At 36.3% G+C, this 26,188-nt stretch overlaps 1 protein-coding gene across 1 annotated transcript in view; it reads left to right on the top strand.

Moving 5' to 3' along the window:
- The window catches only part of HHIP (hedgehog interacting protein), a 72,113-nt gene that overhangs the window by 15,652 nt on the left and 30,273 nt on the right, over window positions 1-26,188 (top strand). The gene's annotated exons all lie outside the window — the stretch shown is intronic.

Raw genomic sequence — 26,188 nt, 5'->3', positions numbered from 1 at the left:
ATCTTGTAACTGTCATCATGTTTTGCTCTTTCCCTTCCTTTTTTCCTCACTTTAAATTCAGAAGAAACTATCCAACACCAGCATCCCACAGCATTATATTTGTATTTTCATCCTTTGGGCTCATTTCCATCCCACTGAATTCAGCTGAGTTCTGCTGGGATTCCAGTGGGAGCAACTTTGACCCAGGGTATCCCCTGACCTGGGGGTGCTCAGCGATTCCCCGGGAGCAGGACACAAGCAAGGGCCTGGGAGTGCTCAGGGACCCCCGGGAGCAGGGAAGTGATGCTCACCCCCTCTTGGCTCATCCGCAGATGTGACGTAGGCTGCTTTAAAATGGCGTGTATTGGAGATGCACCTAAAAAGTGACTGACCCTCTAAATTCAGACATGTGGGCAGGTTGGTGCAACAGCTTTCATTGTGTTTAATGGGAAGACTTCCATGGTCAGGGGAGTGAGTGGTGAGTGGGCATGATGGGAGTACATTGGAGGGTGGACGTAAGAAATTACATATTAATGCTAAGTACTAATGGAAAACGTGTAAATCTATTGGGGGTATTTCACTTTGGAAATATTGTGTTGTTCCATGTTGATTTCTTGTCACATTTTATAGTGGTAATACAAGTAAAATCCAAATATATAAAGCAAATTTAAATTGTAACCAGGTTTTGCCTAGAACAGTCAGGACTATATATCATAAAGCCTTCATGGATGAAAGATGTATTGATATATTCTTGACAGAGTAATCTTAAATAATAATTGTGACAAACTATATCGATTTAAAATACATAGCACATGCTAACTAATCATTTTGCGTTTCAGCTATAAGTGCAATAAGTCAATTAAGATAGTCTTTTTCTGAGAGGAAATCTCACAGATTTTTGGTTTGTGTTGAAAGAGAGAGAAAAATGAAATACATTACACCTTTTTGAGGAAAAGAACAAATTTATATGATTCTGTGATTTCCTGAACACTTCTCTCTCTACCTCTGTAGGTAACTGTTATGTTCAAAATACCAAACCAGAAGTGACTTACCGGGGGTATTTCTGAGCATCAGTCTAAAGCTGTTTTGTATTTTTTCACTGAAAATTCTGATAGTTTGTACTTGTGAAAAACTGAACTGAAACTTTCCACAGAACCACTATTGGTCCCAAACAAACCTTCGTCAAGGAAACTTTTACAGCTGGAACTTAGAGGCAAGGCTGAATGGAAAACTGATTTTCCATAGTTCTGAATAGGCAACAGCCTGTTTGATAAGACTCAACAGCTACTCTCAGATTCAGATTGAACTTTTAGTTCTGTTTTAAATCAGTGACCTGATGTTTTTAGTCCTTACTAGCCTAACCATCATATAATAGTCTAAACTGGATCTGTTTCAACGATAACATTTTGTGTAAATAATTTGATGTTCTCTAAGCTAGAAAGTCTAATTTAATTCCCTGAGATAACAGTCCAGTGACTGAGGATAATTGTATTGCAGTGTTTAATGCAGGCTGTCAAGAATGGAGGGTTTATTGTACTTCACAGGTAAGGAGAATGTGCCTAGAATCAATACTCCAGCTCTTAAATAGAAAGGGGGAAGAATTTGTGGAATGAGTACATTATATAAAATAATAAATAAATAGAGTAAAACAAACTCCACATAATCCAAATTGTAGTTTTAAAACAAGGGTTCTTAACCATTTTTATGTTTATCCTCTGCAGTCTGATTCTTATAATCATTGTCCACAGTCCCTTACCTACAATGATGCTGTAACAATGGTAGCAATTATTCCATCAGAATAGACTACTTGAAGGGTATTTGATTTTACTTACGGGTTATACATTTTAAAACTAGAAATCAGTAAGGGAGAATACTCTGTGGGTAGACAATCCTCCAGCAGGCAGTGCAGACAGTGTACAGCCAGCAATTAAAAAAACCCAGTACCTAAACCGCTGCATCCCTGTGCAGTGTGAGAATCACTAAATGTGTCCTCTGTGCTTACTCAAGAAATGCTTGTAGTGTCAGGTAGATTAATTTGTATGTACACATTTTGCTCGATGTGCCTGATTCTTCTCATATAGTGGTGTAAGTGAAAAAGTAAAATGAATGCACTGAATTTTTGGTTGTCCCTGATCAAACTTAGGCCCATGTGTTCAAGTGAAGTGTTTTGCCTAGGTAACATGTTGCCTTTTTTGAGGCCTCTGTTCATTTACACAGATCCATAGATGTTAACCCAAACATCTAGCCAATTTCTGTATAACATCTTCCATATAATGCTATTCTTGAATAAACAGAGAATCTTCATTGAAGTAAACAAAAACTGTTCACCTCTTTTCCAACCTTGGAGCAATGGTAGCAAGAAAAGGCAAACAGGTTTTTTTCCCAAAAAATAAGTGTAAAAATTTTCCCTCTTATACCCAAGTGTCCGAAAATAGCAGCTCTGTTAATTTTTGGTCTGTATCTGAAATACGAACAATAACATAATTCTAGTGACACAGTAAAAATATTTTTTCAAACTTTTATATAAATATATATGTTGTATCCAGTAAATAATAATAATAATAATAATAATTTAATAATAATAATAATTATAATTATGCAGCTGTGGTTGAATGAAGGGTAATTTAAATTGATGCCTCTGAAAAGCGTTTTAGACAGATATCCCAGTAAGATATTTTTAATGGTGATAGATGGAGTAAAATAGTGGTGGTTGATTTTCTCTTCTTTTTATAAAGTAAAGAGGATATTTTAGGAGTGATAAAATAATTATATTGTCACAAAGCAGCAAATCTGTGGCATGATGACTTTCCAAAGAATATATTTTAAACTATCTTGAGGCTGATATAACCAAGACACAGAAATGACATATTTCCTTCACAAAAATAATCCTGGACTTTAGTTCCGATCTCACTAACATCATTTCACTCATCACAGCATTGAATATAAGGAGGAAAACAATATACAAAAACAGAGAAAGAGAGGTGACTGCATTGTATATCAATCAATCAGCCATGATACCCTCCTAAAAAGATGCTGTTTGGTTCCTCTAATGGAACTAATGGTCCCTGTGTTGATGAAGTTCATTTGGAGCCCCTCATGTTGCTGTGAGCGAGCTTGCAGGGCTTCTTCACTGGTCCTGCTAAACTAAGCACATAAACAGGGTTATCTGGAGTTGCTTCTTGTCGGTCACTCCTGTGAAGGTCTGTGGATATAAATGGAAATTAAGTGAGAAGAACGGTACAACCCGATGGATATGTTTTATTGGTCCATTGGCTTTTAATGTTCACTGAAATTATTGAGGTATCTGCTTGAAAACTGTTGCTGCGGTAAAATCTACTGACAGTTATGTGATTTAATTTTAAGAAGTTCAAATGAACAATAAGAAGTGATAATTTTATATGCTGCCAATATCTGAGAAGGAATTAGCAGAAGCATGTAGACGTATTTCACAACAGAGAGAGGTGCCATGATGGTAGCTTGTGCTTCCTGCTAGTCCTACTCAATAGAAAAATAGATGCAGGTTTCCTGTAAAAAACGGAAAAAAAGCTCTGAAGTGCTTAAAAAACAACTTTTCTCTGCACATCTCATAATTTGTAATCCTCTTTGACAGCAGAGTTAGCAGGAATGCTTTTTTGATCTTCTATTTTTCAGCTTAGTTGCTGGAAGCCATGAATGGATCTCAATGAAGAAGTTACTAATTCAACATCTGTGGCCCTCTCCGATGTATTTTATGTCACACTGGCTACATAACTATTGTAGTATGTGTGGATGGATTGGGCACTTGCCCAAGTCCCTCCTATTAGCCTTAGCCTTTTCTTCCCTATTTCAAGAATGTGATGAGAAGAAGGATGCTGTGCACCCCAGTCTTGCTCCAAAGTTGAGTAAGGACATGAGTGAGACATGAACCTGTAACTCGAATTTAGGACATGCACCTGCACTCACCTATTTAGGAATATATAGCCTAGTGTAGTAGAGAAAATGCTGCTTCCATCACCTGTGCTCATTAATATTACAAAGTACCCTGAGTATGTGGCATGTATGTAAGAAGAAAAGAATAAACATGTACCAGAAAAACTCTGCTTCCCTGTTCTGGTGATTTATTGCTCCATTATGTTGTGGTGAAGAGAGCTGTTAGTTACAGAGCAACATTTTATAGTTGTTCCTTCAAAGTTATGTAGCAAAGGCAATTCTCTAATGAAAATATTAGTACCCATTTTTTCTTTCAGGCTGATGTTCACTACTGTTTACTTTTTGTTTTAAACTGTTGCCAAGTAGAAGAGAAGTAGAAAGTTTGAATGAGAAGCTATTTAACTAATAATGGTAACACTTCGATTTCACTGGCATTTAAGGAGACCTTAATCAATTATCAAGAAAAAATAGTCTGATGTATCTGAATCTATTGCCAAAAAGTTAGGCAAAATAATTAAATGCATTAAAAATATCAGGCAAATGTGATTTTATTCTGCAATGCACTCAGCAGGAAAAAAAAAAAAATCAAAACATTCTGAATATTTGAATTTAATGATTTCTTGAGATGTAGTAGTGCTGAATCTGTTATTATTGCAAGATCAGTCACCTTGTATTCAAGATTGTATCTAACTTGCAGAAAAATGCCGAATGCTCTAGCAGTTCTCCAAATTTCCTTACTCCTGTGGCTGTATTTCACCTTATTAACTCTATTATTTCCTAAGATTTGGAAACTTTTAGATTAGTAGCAGCCACCATAAAATGTAGCACATCAATTTTCACTCACTCTCATCTCCTGAGCCCAAAACCATGTATAGGTCTAAAATATGTTGCTCTAAAATACATTGTTCGGAAGGGAAGGCATCAAGTTATGAGTTGGCAACTACAAAAAAAGAAAGAGCCTACCACTTCTCTTGGGAGTTAAATGCTATAATGACCTTTCAAAATCCTTTCTGAAAAGCTAAGTAGCTCTAGGGCTGCAACTGTTAGTCCTTAAATCATGTCTGCGGTCCTTCCCCATAATCATTCATCTTCCCAACATCCTTTTAAAATGAAGGACCTCAGAACTGTACAAAGTAGCCAAGTTTATATCTTACTACTGCCAATGGTAAAATCAAGTCCCTGTAGTCACACGGTATCTTTCTACTTTATTTTATGATATCTTATCTACTTTAGTTACATGATATCTTATCTACTTTAAAGATCTACTGGTCTTTAAGTTATTTTCAGGTCATTGCCACTTTTTTTTTTTTTTTTTTTGATTGTGACCAAGCTCTGGTGTAGCTTTGGTGTGTATCTGCTGACTACAGGGACATAAATTTTGTAGCCAGCAAGAATGGCTCCATTCTGTTGCACTTTGCCTCACACAGTGCCTAGAGTAGAAACTCCTTCAAAATGGGTATCTTTAAAACCGCCGTTATGGAATTACCACTTGTATTTCTGTAGACATTTTTTTTTTCTTTTTTGAGCTAGTAATACAATATTCCTAGTACATCTCATGGGAATATTGTGATAAAGGGCAAAGCCTATGAGGAAGGAAAGGGCAGGGCAGGGGAGGGAAGGGAAGGGAAAAGGGACAGATAATCTCAGTGAAATGGTGTCGGAGATCACCATTAAGAATATGAGTTAGACTCCTTGACCTCTATCACCTTGTCTACTCTAAGACTAAGGTTTTCCTTGCTAGAAACACTTAAATTTTAACAGAAACATCCCCTAAATCCTAAGTCATAATTATCTTTTTATTTTATCTTACTTTCAAATTCATTCAGTAAGACTATATTTCTTTTAATTCCCAAAGTTTTTTAAATGCTATATTCCTACATAATTCCCTGTAAATATTTTAACAGCCGATTCTCTTTGCAGTGAAAAAAATACAGAAATGTCTGTCAAGAATTATTTTAAGTGTATGCTCAGCAAATTTCCAAGTAATAGTCTTAAGAAGAGTTAAAAGTTAGCTATATTCCTTACTGTATGTCAGTTATTTTTTGCATCAGAGCACAAGTACTTTCAGTGCTGCAAAGTCATATTCACAAGTGATCCAGTGATTGAGGTAGAATCTTCTGTGATGCCATGAGGAGTGCTGTGGAACATAGCAATCCGTATATTCAGTATAAGACTATGAAGGTAGACTGTCAGGTATTAAATATGCTAATGATGCTGCTATGAGCTAATTATTCCAGATCTTCTCAGGGTCAAATGAGCACCTTGTCACCATAGGCACCTTTTTGCCAGAATGCAGGATTAGTAGGGAAAATTATACGTCTTCATGCTTGTATCACAACATAACATTTAATCACATGAATACATATTACGCATTATTCAATATAAAATACAAATAAAAAAATTTAAAAATGCCACTACCTCCAGCACTGGCACAGCATGTTTCAAGGTTGTGCAGCCTTTGCAGTGAGGAGTGCTGCTACAGAAAGCTACAATAAACCAGCCATAAAATCTATTTAAAACTTACTGTGTGAATAGAATCAGATTGTTTGTGTCAGTATGATCAGTTCTATCATTGATAAAACTTCTCAACATTCCTCTTGACAGGGGACATGTACATTTGTTTTTGCATCATGTTGATGTACATCAATACCCACAGGACTTATGTTACTGAGAAAAGATCCACAATTCACACAGTTCATCCTCCATCCAAGTTCAGTAATTTCCCTCAATTTATTTTCCCCTGAATTCTTACATGAATGAGGGTGAAATCAATGAACTTTTCTTGAACTTCTTTGCTTTGATATCACAGAGCAAGCTGGGCTCTCTTCCACTAAGCACCAATTTGTACCCACGGCAAAGGTTATCCTCTGCTCTCTGCTCCCTAGAAAGCCAAACTTAGAATGGCTACTAAATTTGTGATCAATTTCTCCCAAACAGGGGATTATTTTGATACATGGAGAGAAAGGGGAGCAGTGGGAGGATGTACTTCTCTGCAGGACTGGAAGGAGAATTGGGACATCCTACCTAAATTTCTTTCTTCTTCAACCTAATGGGCCTGCAACTCTTCTTAAGTACTCAGAAACACTGTCTATGAAAACCCTAGAAAGTAAACCCTCTTTGTTCTACCATACAAAGCTCTCATCTATATATGAAGAATAGGGATAGTACTCTAAAATAACAGTTAAAGTATAGAATATAAATATGACAAATTTCCTTTTATGAACACTGTAAGATTTCATTTTTGTTTCATTCTACAATTAATTTCACTGATAGTGAGTGCAAATTCTATTTGTTGTCTTGCTCCTGTACTTCAAAGTCTAATTAAATGGTAAGTCCATTTAAGATATGTGCATAGGCCAGACAGAGTGGTAAGGGAAATAAGATTACTGGCATATAACAGTGATACCGTTTCGGGGTATTCTTTGGTGTCCTGGAACTCCTCTTTCAGAGTATGAAATGAGAGACTCTAGGATGTCTTTGGTGAGAAGCTGAAATGCTATGTTGTCTGTGTTGTTGCAAAAATGACAAGGCAACCAATATACACCTCAGCTTTCCACTGGAGACTGCAGAGAAGGAAGTGAGGAAGACTATATTATTGTTCAGCACAGGACTTACATGTGAAGTCATGTGGGGTCACAGGACATGGGGGTTTCTCACTCATTCAAGAGGTCAGAAGAGCTGCAGTCAGACTTGTAGGACAACAGATGTAATTTCCAAGGCCACACCTCCGCTGTGAACTGCCCACAAGGAATCACATTTAATTGAGTTTGAATGTCTTGACATAACTGGGGCAGAAAACTAGGAAAGAAATAATGGTCAAGGTGTGCAAATGTGGCGAAATATGAAAGTACAGGACATTTTAAAGATAAACCAAGTAGAATGTCTGTGTTTATAATGACCTTAAACATCAATGGAATAGACACGATGCACACAGCACAACAGCCTGCATGAGAATTCAGCCTCCTTCATGAAAAGGAAGGTTTATTTCTTCATTAGTGATAAGTTCTTCATGATTTTTGTGAGGGTGATAATGCTCTTGTGAGGACTTAATATGCTTCAACTGTGTTCAGAAACTGTAAAATAAAATCAGTTTTCTGTAAAATACAATCAGTTTTAACCGAGGACTATATAATGACAGCAAAATGTGCCTGGATTCCCCATTAACCATTTGCAGATTTTGGTTCTAATCCTAATAGAGGAACAACAGTCCTTTGAAAGAGGCTGTATCTTACCACCATATAGGTCTGTTGCTTGCACAGAAAATAAAGATTCTTACAATTCTGAAAAGCATGTGCCAAAAGCTCTAGAGACCTCTATTTTTGTGTGAGAGCCTGCACCAGATAACCATACCCAAGCTAGCAATTGTGGAACAGCGCAGTGACTCTTAGGTTGTAAGCTGACCAGATGAAGAATTGCCAGTTTATTCTAAGGAAATTTGAATCAACAAAACATAATAGTTTCTGTTGATTTTGGGTAGCGTGTCTTAGATTTGAGGAGCTGAGAGGGGAAAGAAGATAATACTTTATCATTTTACATGCACATGTGTAGATTTTAATGTTCTGTGTTTCCTTGAGAGGAATCCCATGGTGCCAATTAACCTAACTTATTCCAAAACAATTCTCTGTTTGGAAAGAATAATTTTCATTGTGGGTGTTCCATGAAATTGTATGCCTCATACCCTGTTATTACTGAGATGTGTGCAGTGCAATTGAGAATGCCAGTTTCTTTTCCATGCACTGTATAGATTATAGCTGTATCCCACACACAGTGCTAGATAATCCCTACTTTAATTTTGTTATGTGTACAAATCCTTTCTGAACATTTAGCGGTTTTAAAAATGTAAAAATCCATCATCTTCTAAAACTGCATTTGTTAAAACCAAAAGCTGAATTTAGAAGTGATCAAAACCAATGAATAACATGGTAATTATCTAATTAAAAGGAAATTATTGCGTTTGCTGAAATATAACAGGCAGATCATGATATCCAACACAAAATGGCAAAGAAGCAATAAAGTTACGCAGAAAATTCCATGGGTTTTAGCCAACACAGTTTCAACCACATGTTTTTCTTTAATGGGAGGAGATTTAACAGTCCACTAAGGCTCCAAGATTCATCATCCCTTTAAGCTCTTGGACATCCCAAAATCTGTAATGAGGTCCTAGAATACTTCAGGGAACACATGAAGTACTGGCAAAAACAGTACCATGTCCTTGAGACTTCTTCTGTGTACTTTCCTGTCCATCACAGCTATATGATTTCCTCTGGTATTATATCCTTGTACTATGCCATACAGAAAATGGGTCATGTCTTTGTCTTGAAAACGATTAAAATTTGAATGACATATATACTTTCATAGTTAATACAGCCCAACTGCTATTCCTATACATACTTCCCCCAGATGCCACAGAACAATTTTCCTCTATATCCTCTTACACACATTTTCTCACAAGCTCTTAACTCCTATTCCTTAGGCAGGATCAGCAAGTTGGATTGAGGGAGGAACACTTCCTCCAACGGAGCACTGGTATATTATCATGTTTTCCACCCATTTTATCCCCTTTGCAGTTAAAATTGGACAAACGATCTGTCCCTAATTTACCGGTTTATATATAATTTTAGTTTTAAAAACCAGCCCAATTTTTTCCCATTACCAAAAAAAAACCCCTCTCCAAAAGATGAAACCACTTAGGAGCTGACACTTATTTTTGTTCACTGTCAGTGTCTGCCTGCATTCTCATATTGCTGGAATTTTAAAAGAAATTATTCCATAAATCTCAATAAAGTAATATTCTCTCTTAGATCTAATTTGGAAAATGAAATATACAACCTGTGGGAGAGAGGTCTGCAAAATACTTTCAACCATTTGTTTTTAATTTACAGTAGATACTTTTTAAAACCTTGATCTATCTTCACTGGCATTGAATCACAATCCCTACAGCTGAATTGCAACAACTTTAATTTATGTAATAATCATTATTTTTATGCTAACTGAATGTCTTGAGAAGAAATAAAAGAGGGAGTATATTACCAGAAACTTTTATATTTTGACATTCCTAAAATTCTGTGAATCTCTATCAGCTAGCTTCTCAATCACTGTAAAGGCCCAGAGACAACATACCAGAAGTGCTAGTTGATGAATGGATCTGAGTCACACTGCAGTGTGAAAGAGAAGAAAATTTTTTTTTTATATCAGACTACATAAGAAAATTACTTAGTTAAAACTGAAGTATCCGTATAATTTTTTGGAACTGTGATCCGTTTTCACGAGGAACCACATTAGAAGGAAATTAGTTCCTCTCAGGACATCATTTCAAGTTCTTCCTTAAAGAAAACAAATACCTTTCCATTACAAATTGGAAGCTTTATTGTGACTAATGAATGTAAAATAATATTGTACACCTTGTAGGAGCCTAGATGAAGATGTGACTAAGCACTATTGACTTTCCTTTTCAAGTATCATTCAATGTTTAGGTATGTTAATGCATGCACTAAACCTTGAACATTTTAAAGATCCAGTAAAATAAATAGAATTTCAGATTAGAAGAAAGGCAATACAAAATGTTGGCAGTTTCCATTACTGCTGTTTTCCTTCCCCATAATTGCCTTACAGGATATGACAGGACAATTTTATCAGGACACTATTGCTATAATGATTTTTTTGAGGGAAGGGGCAAGTCGGTGTTCTCATCTAACAAGCATGTGTGTGTGTGTGTGTGTGTGTAAATAAGTCAGTAAGATCAAGCAAAACTTAACAAGCCACCTATGAGATTAATCAAATTTGCCCCTACAGTTACAGATCACAGTCCTGCCAAATACAGTGAAGTTCCAAATGTCATGTCAAAAGTTTGAAGCAACAGACAAATCCAAAAGTAGAGAATATTAGGGAACTGCCTGGGAGAAACTAGCCTCTGTCAGATTTTACCCCCTATTATAGGTTGCCCCTGACTGGGACAAATCAAAACTATTTTGCAGACAGTACCCATGCTTTTGCAAAGACCTGTGGGCCTGGGAAGGCCACAAATAAAATTTGATCAAACCCTTTATTTACAAGTGCTTGGTAAAAAATGTGTAATTGATTACTTAATTTAAAAGTAATTTCAGTTCCTGAGGCAGAAGCATTCAAAACTGTGTTTTTGCTGTAGTTTAATGAGTCAGTATTTTGCAACCTGCAAGATTTGCACTTCTTGTGGAGATACATTCTCCTTACAAATTATATGGACCTTTTGAAATAGTATGATAAATATGTAAGTGGCACAAATGAAGGAGGAACATAGTTCAAAACAATTCATATAATACTCTATTTTGTATAAAATGTATACACATTTTATCAATGTGTGTAAATTTTATTTTATTTGACTATCTGCATAAATATTTCAACTTCCAGGAGTAAGTATTTGAGGGAAGAACAGTGGCAAATGACTAAGGGAAATGAACTTAATTAGCTACTTACTAACTAGTAACTTCTGAAATCACTTTGTATGAATGGTCAAAAAAACCTCAAAACAAATTGCATAAAAGAAACTACTACTCTATTCGCAATGTGAGCACTGCTAAACTTATATTTTAATAAGGCCTGAGAATTTCCACCTTTGTTCAATAAAACAAAAAGGTGCCTTCAACAACGAGTGAATAATTTAGGAGGTGAAATGAAACATAATGAACTAGAATCTGTAGTACTGAATTCGATTTCTTTGATTTTCTTAAGTGCTGCAATTCATCAATGACAGATGTTTTCATAGAAAATTAAGATAATACCTTATTCATGTGTTTGATGTAATACATATGCAGTCAAGGAAAGGTATTTGGAAAAAAATAGCTTCAAAAATGAATCACCAGATTTCAAACCAGGCTCTGCAATGTGCCAGTTTGGTTAGCAAATGTATATTATCACTTAACAGTAATCAGTGATAAAATAGAAAGTGCAAAGAGTATTGTATTACACTATCACTCTGTCTGGAGTATTTAGAGAAGCTCTCAAGGTTGGACTGCATAAAACTTACACTTCTTCCATTAAGTTTCCTTGTTTTCTCTGTTAACTCTGCCCGTTTGCAAAAAGGTAGAATAGTCTCCTCAGTGCTGTCCTCAACTGCACAATTCTTCATTTGATCAAAAACTAGTGGAGTTAGGATTTGTGTTTAACTGATTAAAGGTCTGAGTCCATGATACTCTGTGTTTCAGTTCTAGCTGTTTGAAATTTTATCATCTTAATTTTGAGACTGAACATACATCGTGTTGTTCTAATTGCACTGGCTTTTTGCAAAGAACTTTGTACTGAATTCAGCCAAGTTACAGGATTTCCAAGATCATGGTCTTGGCTCAGGATAAATGGAGCCAATGAGCTAAACAAATTCCTGCTTTCTTGGTTCTTATAGTACGAGAAAAATGGAAAGAGCAGAATACTTTTACTGCTTTATACAAGTGAAACAATTCTGGAAACTGCAAAAATATAAGTTAACTGTGTGTCAGCAAGACACACTATTTCAGAACCATTTTTATCTTTCTTTCGAAATGTATAACATTAATTCGAATTATAACATTAATTTATATTTATTCATACAATAAATGAAGCAAACATTCCTCACTTGGCAAATTTAAGAAGAAGTTAGATTTAAGAGTAATCATTTTGGGGTTTAAAATAATAAAGCAATTTAGTCTAGTACAGACAAATATTAGTGTTCTTATAACATGTAGTAGTAATAGCTGTCTTGTACTGTGCTGAACGAGGATACACATGTCTATATTTGTTTCAACTTCTGTTACTGAGAATGTTTTTCTAATGAGCTAGATTTTAAAATTGGGATTGAAATAAATGAGTAATGGAAAAAAAAAAAAAAAGGAAAGTGACTTCTAATCAGGAAAACAGTGTACATTCTTTCAAAGTCATGTTTATAAGTTCAGAGAAGCAGTGGATCTAGTTCAAAGACAAACCATATTTCAATCTGCTTTTCAAAACTACCATATAGTTCATTACTAAAGTTTGTTTCCAGCTGAATCTTAGCCTAATGAGAACTGATTACTTGACATACATTATTGTCCATCATAACATGTTTACACTTGTAAGGTGTCACAATTTCTATTTACTACAGGTCACAAAATAATTAATTTACATTTTGGGTTTCATTTTGCTTTTTTTGTAATTTAAGGAACCAGACCAGTGCTGTTTCACTGGGCTTGGGCTCTCAAGCCATGGGAGAAATTTGCATTTGCTGATTTTAAATAACCATAGAATATTTAACCTTCAAGAATTCATGCTGCACAAACATTAATTTCAACACACACAGAGTTAGATGTGTAACTGAACTCCTGAACATACAGTTTGATTCATGCACAGAAAAGGAATATTTGAATTTATAAAACTCCATATGGTTTCACTGACAATTAAGCCCTTTAGACTTTAGGCACTCTTAAAAGTGCACTGAATAAACAAGTATTTCCTGGTGACTTTTTCATGTATATCACAGGCACGTATTTTTAAGCCTTCTCGGTATAATACTGAAATAGTGTGTAGACACCGAAGACAATAATTTTTGTTACAAGAATTCTGGAATATGGAATGGGCGAATCTAGTCTTGATGCAGGTCTTGAGTTAAATGTATGAGTTGATTCAGGAAGTTAACGTGGTTGAGCCACTAAATAAAAGTGACCATAATATAATTAAGTTCAACATCCTCCCATGGGATCCTACCATGAGGTAATAATATTACAGTACTTTTTCAAAAAAGGAAGATTTTTATATTGAGGAAGTTAGAAATAGCCTGAAGGGGAAAGTTAGGAAATTAAAATCCATAGAAGCAGCATGGAGGTTCTTTAAAAGTACCTTATTAGACTCAGAGAAAGTATGTATATACTGGAACAATTAGGAATCAAGAAGGTGAGAAATATAGCAAGGTACGAGGGAATGTTCAGGCCCCCAAAAAATAATAATCCTATAATAAAATGGAAATCCAACTCAAGTGACACTAATAGAGCAGAATATAAATTCAGAACACCAGAGTAAGGGTTATATCCTGCCATTGTTTCACTGTCAAAGTAAGTAGGAGTTTCCCATAAACATTTATGGTAGAACAACATTCTGAGGTTTAAGAGGAAATTTAAAGGACAAATAGGAGAAAATACAAAGAAATTTTTATACATTGTGATAAAAGAGAACTTCCTCAAGCTAGGTGATGGTCTTTAGCAGAGGCCAGATAGCTAGACCAATGGAGTATAAAAGCAAAAGATAGAGCTTGATTTCTTTGCATAAGAGAGACTGGGAAAGACACAGCCTATAGTTGGTGTTTAAGTTTTCTGTTTCTCCACCTGTAGGCTGAGAAAAAGAAAGAGAGTTTGAAGTACTTAGGGGAATGAACACTGTCACTATATAAGCCAGCAGCATCCTCAGGAGTTCAGCAAGACACAATTGGATTAAATGGTGTTGAAAAGGGGTTTTGTTTGGTGGCATCTAAAAAATATATTTAATTTGGAAAAAATAAGATGTAGCAGAAATAGGTGAAGTAATAAATTTCAGAGAAGGCAATGTTGCCTTCTCTTTGTTCTTTGATGAAAAAATTTAACGAATTGTCACACATAAAAGGAATGACATTTGAGCAACATAATCACTTGTCCGTTACATGCTGCTGCTTTGATAGTTTTGATTCAAATTACTTAAGGATTTGCCTGTAGCTTTCCTACTGTTATAATTCATTATCCAGTTGTTTACAAAAGGTACAGCAGCCATGTAGCTTTCCAGATAGGGAAAGGGGTCATATGTCAATAAAACTGGGTGCAGGTACGTTCTAGCTCTGCTGGTGTGGGAGTCTATACAACTACCACCTTTAATCTTGGCTTCAGATTTCTTGTCCAGAAATATTTTAGTGTTAATGTTTGTTGCTTTCTTTCCTCTGTGGAGCAGAACCAAGACATCTCAAAATTATCTTTTGTGTGAAACTCCAAATAAGCTGCAAAGCTAGGTGGCTTGGGAACTCATTTAGGCTATCAGACTCACATGTAAAGTCTGCTTTATATCAGGGCTGGATGCAATAGTAAGTATTTCCAAGGCTGTCAACAGTGGCAAAGGCCTGCCAAGATCTACTTCTGGGGACAGTTACAAAATTACAAAATATTGGACACAATATACACTAAGGCAGATGAAATTCAGAGAAGCAGCTCCAAAGGCATATATAAAGTCAATGGTACTTACTCATACAAGGACCTGCTCTGCTACTCTGTGTAATTAAATACTGTTTGGCAAAAGAGACTCATTGCTGTATAGAGATGATCAAGGAAGTTATTCAGGATATGCAAGTTACAGATTGTAGTCCCTGCCATGAATCAAGTGCAGAATTCCTCGTCTGACTTTAAGGAAACTGTTGTTTGGAAACTTCTCAGGTCAAGACTAAAGATTCTAGTAAAAACAGTAAAAGAAAATGAGAGAAATTCCATAAGAACATAGCCAATAGCTTGATAGGTTAGGCCTTTATGTGGGATGTGTGAACTGTTTTTTTTACTGATTAGGACTTTCCAACAATAACTGCTACAGAAATGTTTTCCCAAAAATCCTAGACTAGCATTAGTGATGTAATTAACTTAACTGCCCCACTTGCTGGACAAGCTCCTAAAGCCTTCTCTTCTCCAGGCTGAACAAGCTCTGCTCTTGGCCTCTGCACACAGGGCAAGTGCTCCAGTCCCCAACCACCCTTCACTCTGGTGTCTCGGTATCATTCAGGTACCAAGGGGCCTATAAAACCAGATGCAGTATTCTAGATGCAGCCCAGTGAGTGCAGAGTAAAGGGAGGAGGATCACTTGCCCTGCTGCCTGTGCTCTTGTTCTTACAGCCCAGGAGGCTGTTGGCCTTCTCTGCTGCTAGGGCACACTGCTGGCCCGTGTTCAGTTTGCTGTTTATCGAGACCCCAAGGTCCCTTTCAAGCAGAACTGTCCCCAGCCAGTCAGTACCCTGCCTGTATTGTTGCAAATGTAACAGGATTTGAAAAAGTCTGCAATACTATACATCTGTAGTTCCAACTCATTCCTTCTGACTGTGGCTACCCAGCCAGATGTAGTTCTTCCCCACATCACTGAAGATCAAGTTTTCTCATTAAAACCTTAATCTAGACATAGCCTTTCCTGAGATATCTTTCTTATCCTTCTGTTCCTCTTCCCACCATAAACCCCACCCAGTTACTTTAACCACTGTCAGTTATAGAGCTTCGTAGCAGGTCGGCTCCTCTCTCTCTTAAGATTTTTTTTAATTTCTCAAAAAACAATATTCAAATGAGATTTGCAAGTGCATATGCTTGCACAACACTTCAGAAATAACAGGTGCTGTCCCACTGTTAACTTAATAGATGTGAACTGTACATATGCATAGAAAGGTGTGAAAGAAGCCTCACCACTAACGGCCTTTCCACTGAAGAGTGTCTCTTAAGGGTTGATTTTCAGAACTCTTAATCACTTGTGTAACCAGATACTTAGACTTGAATATTTATTATATACATAAGGCATTAAATACTTATCGTGATTTATAGCTTGGGTTAGGATGTTATTTTTAAATAAGCCATATAAAGTACCTTCAATCCTGTCAATTCAGACACTCACGAGGCAGACTCCAAAATCATGAAATTGGCTTAAAAGCCATGTGCTTAAAAAAATCCATTTGGAAACAGGGGGAGTGGAAATTCACTGCCTCCTTTCTTTTTAGCTTGATTTGTGTTCCCAAACTTCTTTCTGCAATCATGAAGTCTAAAGGTTTCAGATTAAAAAGCTGAAAACCTACTGCAATGTTTTATTCTATTGATTTCAGCCTTCAATACACCTCTTATGCTTTGCAAGGCTTGTAATATAACTGCAAGCATTGGCTACACGCTATACTGAGTACACACATCTATGTAGCTGAAAATTCCACAACATAATGCAGTATTAGTTGTAATTAACAAGAGACTGGATTGCTGAGGTTCTGTGGCATGCCTTCAAAAATGTTTGAGTCCACATTCCTTCCATACAGTCAGCTCTGACAAAGTTCATAAGTCCTTCATGCAGTGAGACTGTGGGAAGAGCCCATATGAGAAGAAAATAGGGGAACCTGCTGGTTTTCTGGAGAATATCTGTTTTGTTTTAATCTGCATATGAGAAAGGGCAATTTTCATATTACACTTACTGCATTTTGTGTGTCCCTGGGAGATTTTCCTCTATCAGCTCCAAGAACAATTGCAAGGAAACATTTGTGAGTTTATGAATTTGTAGAGGAAGTGAATTTACCACGTTTTAAATATGTTTAAGCAGTTATATTTGTATTCTTCAGATAGAACAAATTGTGTATAGCCTGTCACTTTTCAGTAGTTATTGTTCTTTTTCTCCTAAGGGAATATGGTTTTCATAGCTCAGTGAGGCTCTGCTAATTAGTACATACCTCATATTTCTAAAGAAATTATGTTTATGTTAGCTATTTTTCTTTCAGAAAATGTTCCATTCAGTACTTAAGTATAGATTTTAAATGGGTGAATTCCTTATTCCTCTTTTTGGGAGGGAAGGGAATAGAAAATTTTGGCATTTATCAAGGAATACTGAATCAATGTATCACAACATTCTGACAACTAGTAATTTTTTCTGCTTTGAATTGGAATAGCTGTCACATTTAGCTAATGTCCATTCATATGCAGAAGTCACCATGTGTAAATAATTATGCCATTTAAAACAGATGCCCAAGTCTTACAACAACAACAACAAAAATCAGAATAATGAATATTTATTTAAATTTCAAGCTTATATTAAGTAATGCAATATATTATCTGAAAAAGTTATGCGGGTTTTAGGATTAAATTGGTCTAAATTATCTGTGTACTGCATATCTTTGAGAGATGATTAGAAATGAAATAAAAAATTCCAGTTGATAATTTAATTAAAAATTAACTCAATTGGTACATATTTGTCTAGATCAAAAGTATGTTAAGGATGTTGATGAGCAGAACAGCAGAACAGCAGAGATGGTTTGGGGAAGGCAATGGGGATTACATCTCACCACCATCTCTTCTGTTCCTTTGCTCCTTTCTGAGAGTGGAGACGCAGCTCAGATGTCATTGGCCTACATCTGGGAAAAGACACAGGGCACAATAGACAGAAAAAGCAAGACTCTGTATTCCACAAGTGGAACAAGACATGTTTCATGTGAAATACAACTTTCTCATCTTCTACATAATGTTATTAGCATATATATTGCACAGAATTGTGATAATATTGTGGTACTGACATGTCTCCTGTGACTAATAAAGAGCAAGGATTAAATGGAATTACAATTTTAAAAATTGTAGAAAACTTTAGAGTGAAAAAAAAAAAGGAAGATGAAAGGCAGTGGCTGGCCATTCTGTATGCATAAATTATCACCTAATAGACAGTGTTCTAATTAATGTAAATGTAAGACTAAGATTTTCAAATGTGAGTTAGTGCTTGTGGTCAATCTGAGACTAGTTTTGAGGAAACACTAATCGCTCTTTCTGTGATTCCTACACACTTTATAGCTGTTTCAAGTTAAACCTTGAAAACAAGGAATCACTTTCAGAAATGTCCTTTAATGTCTAACATCTCAAAGCAGAAGCAACAAAACATGCATCCATGGCTATTCTAAAACATTTTTTAAAGTCTGAGTGATTCGAAGAAGCCTTTTCAGGTCAAACTATGATAAATGGGCATATATCACATGGAAGGGAATACTGTTTCCTGAGTGAAACAACTACAGTGATGCTTCTTTCTTTATAAAGAGTACATGACTGAAAATCATGGTTCCTTTTTTCATGTGAGCACTCAGAATCAAGACTGAAACCTTACAGACGGTCACATTTTTGACAAATTGCTACTCCTGTACTCCTATCATTCCTGGCCTGTTTGGGTTTTGTTTTGTTTCAAACAAGTTACAAAGATGGCTTAACTTCAGAAAGATTTTCTTAATGGAATCCATTCCACCCAGAAGGTGTTCTCTCTAACAAATGGGAAACATCACTAAATTTAACCCAAACTCTGAGCAATGGAAAGCTACATAGATGATGTCAGACATTACAAATATTATTTGTACTTGCTAGTTTACTTCAAGGGAAATTATGAGAATGACATCATAATGATGACTGACTAATTTTTATTAGTGTTTTCTCTCTGAAACTCTAGACTTACAGTTATAAAGAAAAACAGTTTTTAAAATGCAGTACCTGTTATTCTTTTCTAACACTTTGTGATTTTCTTATTTGAAAATATATTAATATTTTAAAATACCATAGATACTATCAGCTCTTATTCTAGTCATTTGACATGTCAAATATTTTTTTGTCCAAAAGAAAAAAAAAAAAGTATTATTTAATGCTCATAAAAGATAGGAAATGATCACATCTTCTTTTAAATTAATTGCTGCTTGGGTTGGCCTATGAACCTATAAACTCTGCTGGAACAGTTGCAGCCAAATTTCTTTGCAACAGTTTCTTACTATGTAAATGAATTATGCTGATGAAGGGGTGATGACCAGCTTAGGAACAGTGATATGTTTCTTCAGTCAGCAAAGGCAAATCGAAGTGTGCCACAACTTTAGAAACATCTAAAATCCGCTGAAATAAAATAACTCTATTTTAAAGCAAAAAACCGCCATAATCCAGGGTTGCACAAGTACTTTTGCAAAGGTCTATTGGGTAATTTTGCTGAGGACCCCTTACCAAGAAGTACTGGATCATCTCCAGCTCTGAAGGGCCGCCCAGACATTGTATGTTATCTTCAAAGCTGGAGATAGCAATAGCCAAGGAGACCAATAGAATAGTACCTCCCACAGCAAGGCAACAAACATTTTTCAAGCCCAGACAAAGGGTATCCCTAAAGGAATACTGTGAGACTCATCAAGGGACTAGATATCATGATTCAAGTCAGTAGAGACTCCATAACTAAAATCTGGTGGGTGGCACAGCAACACAGAGTCTGTCTTTTGTGGAGAATTTCCCTTCCTATTTTTAGGAACTTGCCACCACCAGACTGCATTCTTAGGGTCTTTACTGAGGACAAGATTAGGCCACAGGACCAGGTAGAGACAAATCTCCACGACCATATTAGTACCTTTCTCCAAATGCTGTTGTCCCATTCAGCGATGTGTTTACATTTGACCTCAAAGGCAATGGAATTATCAAAGTGTTTATGGTTGAACATGTTCATGGGTGGTTTACATACTAGGACCTTTGTTTATCTATGAAGACTTGTTTTCATGAGAAATTAACATTTATGGTGTCAAAGTGCTTACACATATTAGGGTACTTAAATACTGTGCCCTAATGGGGCCTTCATATTCATGCATTATTTTAATATGCAAAATTAAGGGATGAATTTAACATCAATAATCACTGCCAGATCTGTGCATACGGCTCTGACTCATGGCCTAAAATGATGCATTTGCAGTCTCAAGTCCCTGATGTAAATATACATAAGTATATGGGTTAAGTGTGCAAAGACAAGGTTGAAAATGGGACTCCTATGGCTGAGTTCAAACCCTACTGGTAAAGCAGCTCTAGTGATGTGAGAAAATACCCCCTCTCAAGTCTTCATTGTCATTCTCTTGCCTCAGCTAAGGCTGACTAACTGTGTAACTGCTCCCACTTTGTTTCAGAGCAAAGCAAATAACTAAGGGGCAGTCCCATCATGTAGTGCTACAAATTTTTAGTTCCAGAGAATCCAACATAGTCTTTGGTAAAGGATAAGTATTTGAGTTCAAAGATATCCCAAAACAAGAGGTCTAGGTAGTATCAGTGGCATCATTCATCTCGTCACTGAAAGAAAGTTAGTTCTGAGACTGATCTGCAGAGCTCTTCTGAAGGGAGTTACACCACCATGTAACATGGGCCTATGTGACAAAGTATGCTCCCCTAATCAACCCTATTTGCAAACGATTTTCAGGATAAAAATGAACAAATTATCTGTAATAGATAATAAACAGCTAAGCATTACATCACACATCAATTAATATAGATACATTTATTAAACTCTTTTATATGTGACATATATTAGAGCATTCTGTTTTATCAAGGATTCAAAGGGATTAGACTTTAATTTGTTATTTTAGTATACTATACCTTTAAATTGTTGACATATAAGTTGTATAAATAGAAACACTATAAATCTCTTAAAAAATGTACCATAAATTTTTTATGTATGACCTTTAAGTAACAGCAGTCTGTTGCATAACTCTGCAGGGGAAGTCACATGGTGGAAACCTCATATTTCCTTAAATTTATGGTTGTTTCTTGGTGGTCTAAAAGACTTTTTTTTTTTTTAAGTTCCCTTTCAAAGTTGTAATCTTAGTAAATTGTTTAATGTTTGGTCTAATGCAGGTCAATGTAAGTTCTTATTTAGATTTATAATAGGAAATATATAACATCAGATACCAATGAAGCCTGGCTAATAAAGTCAAGGATACCAGTGTTATGTTTCATTATAATGATGTGAAGATAATGCCTTTAGCTGCATAACCACCACGTTAGCTACAGACCATAAAAAAATCTTTATGAAATCTCAGGGTCAGATTCATTAAGTGAAATGTCTCATTTTTTTCCAGTAATTTTTTCCCCTCAAGCAGAAGCATTTTTGATTGATAAATTCCCTCATCACCATAGTATCAGATCTCATTTGCTGACACCAGAAGTCATGTAAACTCTGAAATGGAGAGAATCAGCTGCCTCATGGTATCCTGTTTTGCACTAGGAAAAAAAAAAAAAAATCAAGGGAGTTTGGGCATGTGCCTAAATACTTGCTGAATTAAGGCCTTATGAAAAAAAAATTTATATCAAGGTAATTATCATTGCCATTACTTAGAGGAAATTTTACTCGTTCCTACTCCAAAGGCGCTTCGTTTATACTCAGAACAGTATTATCAGCATCAACAGAAAAGGTCTGCTTCAAGTTAAAACATGCAAGTGAATATAAGTTGCGTGAACAAGAAGAAATTATTAGTGGTTTTCCACCTCCACCGAAATCCTCAGGATTCAAAACAGGAATTTACAACGCTTGGCAGAATAAAAATTAAACCCCACTCAGAAATGTCAATATTTAAAATACGTAGTACAACCATAATTTAATGAGTTCTTTAAAAAACGCAGTCACATACATGAAATGCACATTTTTCAAAACACTTCTTCCCTAACTGAACATTGTAGGCATAACAATATTAACTTATTTTATACTATAAAATAAATTATCCAAGGTAGTTCAAGCACCATTTATTTAGGTCTTAAGATATGAAAATCAAGCATGTGTGCACTGCTTATATCCAGTCATGTTTTGCTTTTGGGACTACAAAAAAGAATTAAATTTGATGATAATTTAACCTACAGGGACAAGGAAATCTGTGTTCGCCTGAATGCAGGATGCATGTGCATGTTTATATGTGTATGTAGTGAGTATATATGTAATATGTAAGCATAAACAGCTTGGAAAATTGAAGCCTTGCACAGTCATAAACTCTCTCCTGAAAGGCAGATGTGCACATTGCACAGTAGATGCAAATGGAAGCAGTGCTTTGTGTGTACAGCCTAGTAAAGGAGGAACTAATATCACACAATTCTATAATGAAGCTGAAAGGGGTCCTAATTCATTTTCAAACAGCAAGGAATGGATGTACCATCAAGTCATATATTCATAGTCCATTAGCTAGCAAGCACAGAACTGGACCCTGATGGTGTGCTCAAACTTGCAGTTGCAATGGACTCTCTAATGGGCAGCCTGCAGGCTTCTTCAGATAGCCCATGTCATCCTGAATGTAATCCATCAATCAAAGATAGGTGATGGTGTCCCATTAGTGTATTAATAACATTCGATTCAATAGACTTTGATCATGCTGTCCAAACATCTCAGGTGCTATGCAGGTTCAATGTGTACTAAAAAAAGTATGGAAAATAAAAGAATCAAAATGGCCACTTTAATTTTCCATCTTTCTTTGCATTGTGCCTTCTTGGTAAGCACTAAACCAATTAATACATGTTAAATAAATGTCTCCAGCAGTGTTTACAGGGATAACAATAATCCTGTTCAGGTGTGTCAAAAATCTGCTGAAAAACGGATAAAGACCAAGATACAATAAAAGACAGTTTACTGTCACTGTATGAGCATTGTTCAGTTAAGGAACAGGTAATTTGTAGAATGAGTGTCTTTCTGAACCTGGAACAGGGTTAATCCAGGATCTTGACAGACATGAAAGACTAGCAAAACTTCTAACCTCAATAATTTTCTTTAAATAGAGCATTTAGACCCTGAACTTAGGGGAATGGAGGGTAGTCTAAGGGCTAGTTTGGAGAATAACTCAAATGTGCACCAAAAAGAGAGTCTGGAACTTTTTCCTGTCCATGCAAGGTATTCATTAGCCTCACAAATAACAGAAAAATCAGCACTGCTGGGGCTTTCACAAGTATATGAGGGTGTCAAGGGAGAGGCAAAAATCCATCCCGCAGGCAGCGAGTCTCAGGAACCTCAGAATGCTGGCAATGGCTTCGTTAGAAACCAGAGAGCCTTCCTATGCCAAGAACAGACACTAAAATCTCAGACAGTTAATGCAAGAACAGGATAGAGAGGAGTGAGAATATTCTGAGATTTTGAAAACATACTCTCACCAAGTGTGGACTGAAAGGTTCTCAGGAAGGGCCAAATGAAATATTCCATTTCAGTGTTGACATTCTTTTAACTAAAACTAATTTCTAAACTGAAAACAACTTACTGAAATAATCAAAATTCCCATTTATACAAATACTAGAGCTGGACGTTTTAACAATTTCAAAACTATTTTACTTTTCTCCCCGAAATACAAAGTGTCACAAGCAATCCTCCCTTTCTATCAGTGAACGTGGTGGCTTAGACAAATCAGCATTTTCAAATACTGTCTTTATTCAGAAAGCTCCTGGCCATTTATACCAAAGACATTTTTCATAGTAATTTACTGGTTGTCTTAGGACAAATGAATTCTGAAGTTCTAAGTCTGCATCAGCTATTGACGCACACAAACATATTCCTCTAATTATTCCATATGCATGCAATGCCTCACCCTATTTCATTTTTATAACTGTGCATGCTTAATGCATTCCTTCTTTGCAATGTCCAAAACTATCTTTGCATTCTCAACAAGAAACATACTTCTCATTCACACATCTTGGGCCAAACCCAGATGGTATTAGTTTCCTACAAGGGTATTTCCTGTATGTCTGAATTGTCAACACGGCTGTGGATTGCCATCATTCTACTCTTATATACAGATTCTAGTCATGAAGAGCAAACCGTATATCCTCCACCACCCTGGTTTTTCCACTTGGCACATTTCATAAAAATATTCATGTCTCTCCTCAAATTATTAATATTTTTTCACTATTTTAGTTGAGAGGTAAAGATGAGATATATATGAGTGATGCACAAAAATCCTTGATTATTTTAGCTTCCTCTGGTGTTTGCAAAATGTCTGTGGAAAAAATCTGGATTTCTCTGGATTCATTTACTCCTTGTTTTCAGGTAGCTGGCAAATTACATATATATTTTTAAGACTTACTGAAAGAACTCAAATTCTTTGATTACTCGAGTAAGTGTTTGAAATCCAAGCTGTTGCTTTACTGCAGCAGTGCAGGTAAATTGCAGACAAGCCTTTCTGCCCTCAGGCTACACAGCTCCTGAGGCACCATGAAGCTGGTGGGATTGGCAAAGTACCAGTGAGAAAAACGCTTGGGCAGTATCAGAGGATTCAAAGACTTTTTTCTTCCCAGCTCCCATTCAGTGCTTTTTCAGAAATGTGAGGGTGCAGTGCTTAAATATACTTCTGATCCACACACAAACATGATGTACATGCACGGTTTTTGCTGGAAAAAATAATGCAATAATGGCATTTTCTGTATTTTCTAACTGCCTTTGTATCATGACTCCAGCAAGTGCAGTCCTCATATTTCAAACAGTTGGATTTTGGATAACAAATACACTTCCAGTGCTCATGCTCACATGTGGAAGCTCAAAACTCAGTAGCAGATGCTGGACCTCTAAATTGATTTTCTGTTTGCATTTGTGCCAACAAGACAAGACTGTTTACTTTTTGGAACAGCTGCATGGACAAAGAACATAGGTATAAACAATTTTAATATTGAAGTAAACAGACATAACATAGTTGTCTAGCCTTCATCCAGTAGGTCTGTTGTATGTCTACTGGTAAAATGTTGAAGAATACTACAGAACTTCTAAGAATACAAATTCTGATTTTACCTATTAAGTTTAGCATAATCATCTACTGAGAAAACAAGCAACATATGCAACCAGTATTTGCTCTGAAGATATGACACATCATTATCAAAACTACGCTGAAAGCTGATGTTAAATATAGGCTGAAATGTGCCTCTCCATGCATCCAGATTTCAGAGTCCAAAAGTTCTTTGGGTATTAGGGAATAGAATAGCATTTGCTTTATCTCTAGAATTTGCACACACATACTTTGACAACAAAAAAATGGTGATGTGTTCCCATCTTTCGCTGCCTGCAGACAGGCCTCACACTCCACATGGTGGCTCTGCCTTCAGGAGAGAATCCCAGACAAAATGATAGGTGGAATATAAGCATCAATTACAGTTAATCTTTCATATGCGTCCTGTCTCTGTTCTGTGTTTTTATGTCACCTGAACTTCTATCCTTCAAATTCTCTCCTACTCCCTCACCAAAAACCATTCAGATAATATGATTTTCCAGTTTCTTAAAATAAGAAGAAAAGGCAATTTGAAATGTAGAATCATAGAATAATTTAGGTTGGAAAAGACCTTCAAGATCATCGAGTCCAACTGTTAACCCAGCACTGCCAAGTCCACCACTAAGCCCTGTCCCTCAGTGCCACATCCACACGTCTTTTAAATACCACCTGGGATGGTGACTCAGCCACTTCCCTGAGCAGCCTGTTCCAATGCTTGACAGCCCTTCCGGTGAAGAAATTTTTCCTAATATCTAATCCAAACCTCACCTAGTGCAACTTGAGGCCATTTCCTCTTGTCCTGTTGCTTGTTACTTAGGAAAAGAGACTGACACCCACCTGGCTTTCAGGTAGTTGTAGGGAGTACTAAGGTCTCCCCTGAGACTCCTTTTCTCCAGGCTAAACAACCACAGTTTCCTCAGCTGCTCCTCACAGGACTTGTTCTCTGGACCCTTCACCAGCTTCATTGCCCTTCTTTGGACATGCTCTAGCACCTCAATGTCTTTCCTATAGTGAGGGGCCCAAAACTAAACCCAGTATTCAAGGTGCATTCCCACCAGTGCCGAGTACAGGAGTAAGATCCCTTCCCTGTCCCTGCTGGCCACACTATTC

This window comes from Athene noctua, chromosome 4 (genome assembly GCF_965140245.1).
Source record: "Athene noctua chromosome 4, bAthNoc1.hap1.1, whole genome shotgun sequence".
Lineage (NCBI taxonomy): Eukaryota > Metazoa > Chordata > Aves > Strigiformes > Strigidae > Athene > Athene noctua.
This window is presented reverse-complemented; position numbering and strand designations above follow the sequence as displayed.